Raw genomic sequence first — 9469 nt, 5'->3', positions numbered from 1 at the left:
AAAAATACGAGATCAACCCGTTAAAAATCAGAGAATGGGTTCTGACCATTACAATGAAATAAAACAGGAATTCATAGCTCAAGAGTGGGCGAGAAGATATTAAGAATTAAAATCACGAATTGAGAATTCTAAATCTAGCCAGAACGAAGAGAAAAGACGGGCAGCCAACATCCGCAGGAGAGGGGCACAAGGCGGCTCGCTTTGGGCAGGGTCTCACGTGGAATTAATGATGGATTGTTAAGGTGGATGGCGCTTGATCCAGAACCTCGGTGAAGAGGGAGCAGAGAACTCCAAGCCATCGGGGCCAAGCCACAACGGAGGCAGAGGCCCCTCGTGGTTTACGTGACAAAGGGGGCGCCAGCTTTTCCTGACAGGCTGCCGCTGCCCCCTCACCTTCCCAAGGTCACGCTGCCGCCGAGGGCCGGGCCTGGCCTGCTGCAAGTCAAGGCCTGAGAAGCCGCGTGGAGTGGAGTCGTCTGGGGCTGCCCCCTCGGGTCTCACTACAGTCTGCAGCGGAAACAGGGGCCAGGGAAGGAGAGCGGGGGAAGCGCAAGAAGCGCCTCTTTGTTTCAGCCCCGTGAAGGCCTGGCCGGCAGGGAGGCACTGAGTGCCGAGGAATCCTGGGCCCATCATCCCATCGGGAATGCGACAGATGGCCCTGAAGCATGGCAGGCAGCATGTGGGCATTCCTGGCTGACGCCTGTCCCCAAACCCAGGATTGCAGTGGCCCAAGGTGGAACTTAACTTCCGATGTCACTGAGTTCACATCCAGGACTTACACAGCAGTAAAAATTAAATGTGCAGAAAGTGGTCCGCATAACAGGAAAAGAGCTTTGGATACCATTTTTGAAATCCCATTATTTTCGTTGGGATCAGCTCAACATAGAGTCAAAAGATCTCTTTGCAGAATGTGCCAGGATGGATGAAAAGGGTTTAAAATCCATGGTATCACTAGGAGTGGAAAAAACCCACTACTAGATTTGACAGCTTTGGAAGATAAATCATTAGATGAGGGCTATGGGGTTTCTACTTCCCACTCTTCAAAATCCATAAAGGAGAATAGCAATGCCACAATCATCAAGAGATTTTACCATCATAGTGCTACGGTCCTGGCAGCAGTTCTTGGAAAAAAAATGAAACACCAAATAATCATAACAATGAAAACAGCAGCCCAGATGGGAACTCTGGTGTTGCAGACTTTTTCTAGCCACTCGGCAAAAGGGTGAAGTTACAGGAATCCATTGAATATGAAAATGAGAGAAAATAATAACACGAAAACAATCGCACTAAGCCTGAAAAAGTCAGATAGGTATTATCATGGCCCAACTCCAATTCAGTCCCTCCAATATGCAACAAGTCAGTACATTATCCATTCGTTTCAGAGTATTAAGGAAGAGGTGGAAACTTACACACTCGAAACTAACTCAGATTCTTTCAAGTGGTGCTACAAGTAGTACCATCACAGCCCTGTCCTCAGGAGGAGCACTTATGCAGGGCGGATCACAGCAAGCCATAAACTATATGGTGCCAAATGACATTCAGTCAGAGCTCAAACACACATATGTGACCATGGAGGAGATGCTGAGACATATGGGGTCCTATTTTCCAGTTAACACACCATTAGTAGAAGAAAAAGTAGTGAGAATGAAAAGTGATTTGGAATGATTCTAAGCTACTAAGCTCTACCCATTCCAAGAGAAAATTCAGAGATGATATTTGAGCACAAATTTGTTAAGTCACATAGAAGAGATGCTACAGACAGACTACAATAAACTCCACACATGGCGGTTCTGGTCCCTGCTGAAGAAGATGTGAAGGAAACCTGGGCATTAGAGGCTTTGGTCCCTGGGGTGCTCTCTGCCGCACTTGTGGGGATATACCCTGAGCTGCACGGTCAGATGAAGCTGCAGGGATATCTGCAGCCACTGGACTTGGGAGCTGGAACTATTGAACTTGCACAGGAGGTGTTGTTAAACTTAAAAACTGGGAGGCAAATTAAGGCAGAACCAAAACAAATTGAATTGCATATATATACATACATGTATATAGACGCACATACATACATATACATATGTACATACACACACAGGTGGGCATTTGGGGTTAAGTGACTTGCCCAAGGTCATACAGCTAATAAGTGTCAGAGACTGAATTTGAACTCTGGTCTTCAGAGTTGGAGCTCCATCCACCCTGCTACCTAGTTGCCTTCAAATATATATATAGACACTGTTTACTGCAGCTACTCAAGAACAGCTTTTGATTTGCATTAAGAACTGCTATCAGAAATAAAAAGTAGCTTAAAAAGGGTGAATTGATCAAATCTGGGTGTTTTTTTTTTTTGTCTAGTTGTGGTTTTAAGTATATGGCACAGTGTAGAAATTAAACGTCCTTTTTTCCCCTTTCGCTGAATACTCATGTTTTACTGGATTCTATTTGTACTTTACTGAAACAGGTTTTAAAAAAAGGAGTATTTTAAGTAAAGCACAAAAGCTGTCACTCTAAACATGAGGAGACAGTTGTGGTCAGAGTCATCTTTTGCCCTGTGTTTCCTACGGAAACGAGAAGCAGTAGAATTGCACTGAGCACTTATTTGTGGTTTGGGTCCTGGAATGACACCAGGGGAACAGTTTTGCAGAAAGTTTTAAATTTTTTATGCAGTTTTTTTTAAGAGACAATGGAGCTGCTTGTTTTTGTTTGAGAGCGTATATGCACTGCTGAGATTTTCTTTTTTAAGATGGCAGGTGCTTTGAGGAAACTGCTTTTTTTTTAAGAATTAAAGATCTCACAAGTGAAGAGAACTATAAGAATCATTTACTTATTTTTACCTCTAAGAGAAATAAAGTGTTTCTCAAGTCTGTTTTTCTCCAATCTCTACCTGACTGTTCAACTATTTTTGACAAATCGATCATCATTGCATAAGAAGGAAAGCTTGTGAATACAAAAAAAAAAGTTAGGTATGATAACGTATCTGGAATCTGTGCCATATTTTGTTCCTAGTAGAATCAACTCACTGTTTATCTAAGAATTAGCTGTCTTGAATTAAAAATCATACAAAAAAGTAAACTTGTTTTATACATACTATTTAACTGAAAGGAAAAAAAGACTTCAAGTGACAGGGAACTCACTACATCCCAAGGCAGCCCATCGCACTTGGAGAATGACAATCATGAGAGGTTTCTTGTTTTTTTTCCCTAGTATCTAACAATTGGTCTAAGTTCTGTGATGCCTCATAGAATACACATTTCTCCTTCTCTGTGTTCTTCACATCTTGAAGATATCTATCAGGTGCCACCTAATTCTTCTTTCCTCTAGGCTAAACATCCCTCCAATTCCTTCAATATATCCTCATATGGCATCAACTTGAGACCTTTCACTATCCCATTTGCTATTCTTTGGATAATCCCCAATTTATCAATACCCTTTCTAAAATGTGATATACAGAACTGAGCACAGTAGTCCAGATGTAGTCTGACAAGAGCAGAGAACAGAGTGACTATTGCTTGCCTTATCCTCTGCACTATACTTCTCTTACTATAGCCTAAGATTACTTTATACTTCTTGGTTTCCGTATCAAATTGTTAACTGACCATGAGCTTGTGAGCCATTCAGAAGAATTACTACAGGGGGCGGCTAGGTGGCACAGTGAATAGAGCACCAGCCCTGGAGTCAGGAGGACCTGAGTTTAAATATAGTCTCAGACACACAAAAAACTAGCCGTGTGACCTTGGGTAAGTCACTTAACCCCAATTGCATTACCTTCCCCCTCCAAAAAGCAAAAAAAAAAAAAAAAAAAAGAATTGCTACCTAATTGTCTTTTTCTGATCTTGTGTTTGTAAAGTTGATTGTTTTTTGTACACAAGCATAAGACCTTTACATATACCTTTATTAAATTTCAGCTTAGTATATTTGACCCATCATTTTAGCCCAACAAAATTTTAATAAGCTGTATACTTTATACTCCTACTGACTCACCTATACTGGTAAGGGCATGGGCAAAAACACTCTCCAACTCTGCATTTCTAAAATCATATGAAATCACTTTTAGGGTACAGGCACCTGAGAACAGTCTATAGAAGTGTCCAACTAAACAAAGCCTCCAGGTAGCAGAGAAGAAGAAATCCAAGGACAATAATATTGAGAGCAAGTCATGATTGATGGACTCTAATCCAAGCGCTCCAGGCATTTCAATGCAATGCAAGAAGGTCTCCAGCCTATTGTGCAGCGTCAGATAAACTGCAGTAGTCTTGGAAAGATCCGTAGATGAGAGATGTTAAATGCTTCCCACAATACTCCATGGGGCCTGAACACATAAAATTACAGTTGAGAAATATTTAACAACATAAAAATTGGATAGAACATAGGTAATGTTGATATGTGGTTTTCTAAGTCAATACACAAATTGCAGGGATCTTTATGTATGGTTTAGTGACCCCTGTTTCTATTTGAGCTGGACACCACTGATGGAGATCACAGTTGTATAGAATAAGCAGGTGTGAATAGCTTGTTATCTGGATCATGGGAGGTAGACTCATTGATGAGATCAGTCCTCTGAAGTATTATGGAAGGAAAGCATATTCCAGTAGAGTGGAAGGACCCCATTTGCATACCCACTTTGATTCCCATAGAAATTATGGTCTTTATAAATGGTCATCTAGTGGCTTAAGAAAGGTTTCTTTGCTGACTAATTATTATAGTTATCCCATTTCATATATGGGAAAAATGAGGCTTAAAGAGTTTAAGTGATTTGCCAAGAGTGACAGAGCTAGTGTTAGGGGTGGAGGATGCCTCAAATCTAGGTCTTCATGATTACCAGAACTCTATCCACTATAGCAAAGAAAAATATCATTCCCAAACCTTCAAGATATACTTGATAGGAAAACATCAATTGAGAATCCTATCCCAATTTCGTAGTTTATTTAAAAAGTGTTTTTGCATCTACATTCACTTTTCCTTGGTTTGTATAAAGTGAGTTCTGTACGCTCAAAGAGGGAGAGAACTACATCTTATTTCTTTTAGTGACTTGCAAAGCACCATTTAGACATGCCATTACTTTTGGATGATATCTATCAGTCAAGCATTTGAGCGTCTTCCGCATACCAAGCATTATGGGATATACCAAAGAAATAGTACATGAACATGATCTCTTCCATTCAGTTAGGGAGACAAGTAGTATATATGAAAGAATTGGAAATCACCAATTTATGCAACAAAATGCCGAATTTCTTATAATCCAAAGCTGAAATGTGGGATACAAACAGTAAGAACTACGAGTAGTCAGGAAGAGGAGAGATCGAAGTTAGTTGTCATTATGAGGAAAGCCTTCCTAGGACTCAAACTTGACTTTGAAAAAAAATCAGAATTTGCATTACTGTGTTTCAACTTTAGCTCATCCATTTGAGTAATTTCTTCCCACACTGGAGATCACACAACCCACCCATGCCTTCTCATCCTAAGAAACTCTGAGTTTAGGAATCCCTTCTCCAGGGGTTCACCTACTTGGCACTCTTGACATCACATGGACATCTGTGAAGCACTTGAGCTAGCTATATTTGTCTTTAAATAAATGATCAGCACACCTCCTTTTCAGATCATAGATTTCTTTGATGATACCCATTACCCCACTTCTGCAAAGTTCTTCACTGGTGATGTATTACAACCTACTTGTACTCAGAGCAGGGAAGTCTCTTAAATCAGTCCAATAATACAAATATTGTAGACAATGAACTGGGTCCAGAATGGAATAGGAGGAATAGAATGAGCTGGACTGCTTATGGACAAGGTCCATTTTTTAAAGCACCAGAATACTTCAAATGAAGCTAGATGGGTAGACATCATTAAATGGCACAGACTCTGGAGAATAACATTTTGGGTTACTCACAGGACAATGGAAAGATACATGGTGGGCATGAGAGCAAGGGTTTTGTTTTGGGGGAATGAGTGGAGGGTATTCTGGGGAACAAAGAATATAGTAGCACCAAAAACATAGAGAAATCAATGGATATGCCAGGGATCTTCAGGAGGCAAGTGAGGAGTTGGGCCTGAGTAGTTTGTTATGCTGAGGACTCCTGTTCCTTTGGCCTCCGTGCCCACTTCATTGTACCTAGAACGAGTCTGGTACATCAGAGGTTAGAACAGTGCCCAGCACTACTAGGCTCTGAATAAATATATGCTAACATTACATACTCAGTAACTGTTTGTGGAATAAACATGGAAGGCAATATTAAGCAAATAGATATTAAAAGAATTAGAGCATCAAGGGTGCTTGGAGATTATTTAGTCTAGCCATTTCATTTTACAGACAAGGAAAGTGATGCTCAAAGAGCTTATGTTATTTACCTAAGGTCACACAGGTAGGAGGCAAAGCCATGGTTTGAACCCATGTCCTACTGACTAAAGTCTTCTTTTTCACTCTTTGGAATTGTCTCATATAATAATTATGCAGAAATACCATGAGTAAACATAGTTCCACTGCCCCTTGGCCTCAGAGAGGTGGTTAAAACTCCATGGTTTTAGGGATAAAACCTTTAGAACTAAACTGGACTTCAGAAATTTCATGGCAAGCAGAAAGTTAGTATAGAGGACTCCACTGCCCTGGGTTAAAGAATAGAAGAAAGGGCTTGAAAGAAATTAAATTAAAGATGGAAAGTACACAGGGCTATGTAATTGCTGCAATAACTAAGTGTTATTGTTGAAGTTTAATGGAGATCATTACTTTCTCTTTCCAGGAGCTAAAGTGCATATAAAACTACCCAGTTTGTGACCTAGTTTTTTTTTCTTAAACCATTTATTTCGCCCAGGAAAAAAAAAAGAAAACAAGGAAGCAATTATGGTTTTATTATCTTATCACATAATTTGTAAAGAATGAGCTGTGCTTTTCTTTGGTGTGATAACTTTAAGAAACTATCCCTGAGTCAGAAGACAGCAAAGTTACAAAGGATAGTGTTAGTGGAATAAATGAAGAAAAATTGCTTTTAAAGTTTGACTGTTATAGAATACAATCTGACTGAATCATCATCAACATACACAGAATAACCACTGTAGGCAAGACATGATGCTAGATGCTCTGACAGGTATCCCTCCCAAGATACATCACAAGTCCCCCTTTTCATGGATTAATGAGGATTTATTGAAGTGCTTGTGCATCCGTTGCTTCATACAAGAGAGTGAGTCATTTTTCAGTTGTGTCTGACTCCTCATTGACCCCATTGGGGGTTTTCTTTTTACCATTTTCTTCTTCAGCTCCTTTTGCAAATAAGGAACTGAGGCAAACAAAGTTAAGTGACTTGCCCAGGATCACACAGCTAATAAGAATCTGGAGTTTGAAGATGAGTCTTCCCACCTTCAGGCCAGCACTTTATCCACTGTACCACCTACCTACCTTGCAGAGAAATAGTCATCGTAATCCACACCTCTGATTTTACGTCTTAGTTTAGACGACAAGCTACCCACGTGAGAGAAAATAAAAATCAAATGCTAGAACATGTGGTGCAGACTATGTGCTAAAGAGAAGGAGATTTGGGGGTGTGGAGGAAAAGTTTTTGTAGAACAAGTGGGTCTTGAAGCAAACAGAACTTGATAGAGAAGAGGTACCAGCAGATGGCACCAGCATTAAAAAAGGCACGAAAATGAAGCTAAGCATATGTGGGAGCAGGCTGGAGTCAAGAGTCCTCACCGGGCTAAAGTTAGATAGGCAAGGACAACTTTTGAATGCCAGACTGAGAAATTTGGCATTGGCAAGCAAAGGAAAAGGTATTATAGATTCTAAACAGGAAATAAAGTGATATTTTTAAAATATTCATCTTATCACAGTATGTAGAATGGACTGGAGGGTGGGGAGATCAGAACTAGGAGGCAAATGCCATAATTCAGGGTTGAGGAGATGAAAGCACAAAGGAGGACTGGGAGTTGGGAGAAAGGCTGTTTAAAAGTCTGTTTTAAACAGACTAATTAGGGAAGAAAGATGTAAAAAATTAAATGACTCAAATTTTGAGCCTAGCTAGAGACTAATTGAATGGTGGTATTATTGGCAAATGCAGAAGATGAGAAGGGGAGTAATTCAGTGAAGAATGGAAGTGGAAAAAAAGATAAATATATTTGGTTTTGGACACTGGAGATAATGCCTGAACAACCAAGTGGAAAACTAATCCAATTGAATATTCGCTGGGTTGCTCTTATTCACTGCTTACTACGTAGCAGCTAGATGCTGCAGTCTATGGATCACTAGGTCAAGAGTCAGAAAGACCTGAGTACTAATACTAGCTGTGGGACCCTGGGCAAGTCACTTAACCTCTATCTGCCTTACTTTCCCCACATGTAAATTGGGATAATTAAAGTACATACCTCCCGGGAATGTTGTTGAGGATAAAAGAAAGGACTATATAAATACTATATGTATATGGCACTCAGACATATTCCCAACTCTCCTGAATATCTTCCAGGATATCTAATAGCTCCTTTGAGCCAAATTCTATTTTGGATTGCTGTTTGCAATGCCTTCCCTCATCTGTATTTCCTCTTGCTATACTACAGAATTTCAATGGCATGAGTAATTTAAGGTCCCCCAAAAGGTAAAGACTATTTGCTCTCATCTGAAAAGAACATGGAAAAGCCTTTTTAAAAAATGAAGATGATTGCCTCCAGGATTAAGGCTGGTGGTTTTAGATATAGTGAATAATATTGAAAATAAAAGGCACAATTTTCTTTTTCGTTCTTAAAAGTTACTAAATATTTTCAGTATTTGGTGACAAATTTACCCCTCCCCCACCTTAGAGAAATTTCTCTCAAATGAAAAGCTTCTATCTCTGTGTTAACAAGAATAGCTTTTGAGATGGCTATGGAGATCTCTATTTCATGAAACAATGAATCCTGGGTGAATATATACCCTTTTTTAGGAGAGAAAGTGAACTGTGGGAGATTCATTTTTAAGGAAGTTATTTATTCTAATCAATTGAAAGTACTGCATTCCAATAGCTTGGTATGATAGATAGAAGTCTGGCTTCACAGAATACCTGGATTCAAGTCTCGCACCTAACACTTATTGGCTGTGTGAGGTCCTGAAAGCCCCTTAATTTCTCAAGGCCTCGAGCAACTCTAGAATTCTTAAACTTTAGAATAATTGCTGACCTACACTAGGCAAGGGAACTTACTCACTAGAAGTTCCCTTCACCAAAGAAATTATTTACCCAGAGAAAAACAACTAGTGTTTTTTATGAGAAAGACTCTTTACTGATGCAGATTGACCCTGGCTCTTCAGTGTATATTCTCAGGGCCTTGAAAGGTAATAGACTTGGTCACGATGGTGGAGTAGAAACAGGACTTCCACAGGGCTCTGGCTTCCACCTCCCCCAATTCAGGTAAAAGGGGATTCTGAACAAATTTTGGAGCTACAGAACCCACAAAATGACACAGAGAAGCTAACATCCCACTGAGGACAGCCCAGCAAGCTGGCAGGAAGTGTCTAGTGCAGTGC

At 40.0% G+C, this 9469-nt stretch overlaps 1 pseudogene; it reads left to right on the top strand.

Moving 5' to 3' along the window:
• The first annotated feature begins 665 nt into the window (after positions 1-665).
• LOC138173502 (general transcription factor IIH subunit 1 pseudogene) lies at positions 666-1815 on the top strand (annotated as a pseudogene).
• Positions 1816-9469: the final 7654 nt, after the last annotated feature.

Source organism: Petaurus breviceps, unplaced genomic scaffold (genome assembly GCF_028583685.1).
Source record: "Petaurus breviceps papuanus isolate PSGF00001 unplaced genomic scaffold, PetGlider_PUasm1.0 129, whole genome shotgun sequence".
NCBI lineage: Eukaryota > Metazoa > Chordata > Mammalia > Diprotodontia > Petauridae > Petaurus > Petaurus breviceps.
This window is presented reverse-complemented; position numbering and strand designations above follow the sequence as displayed.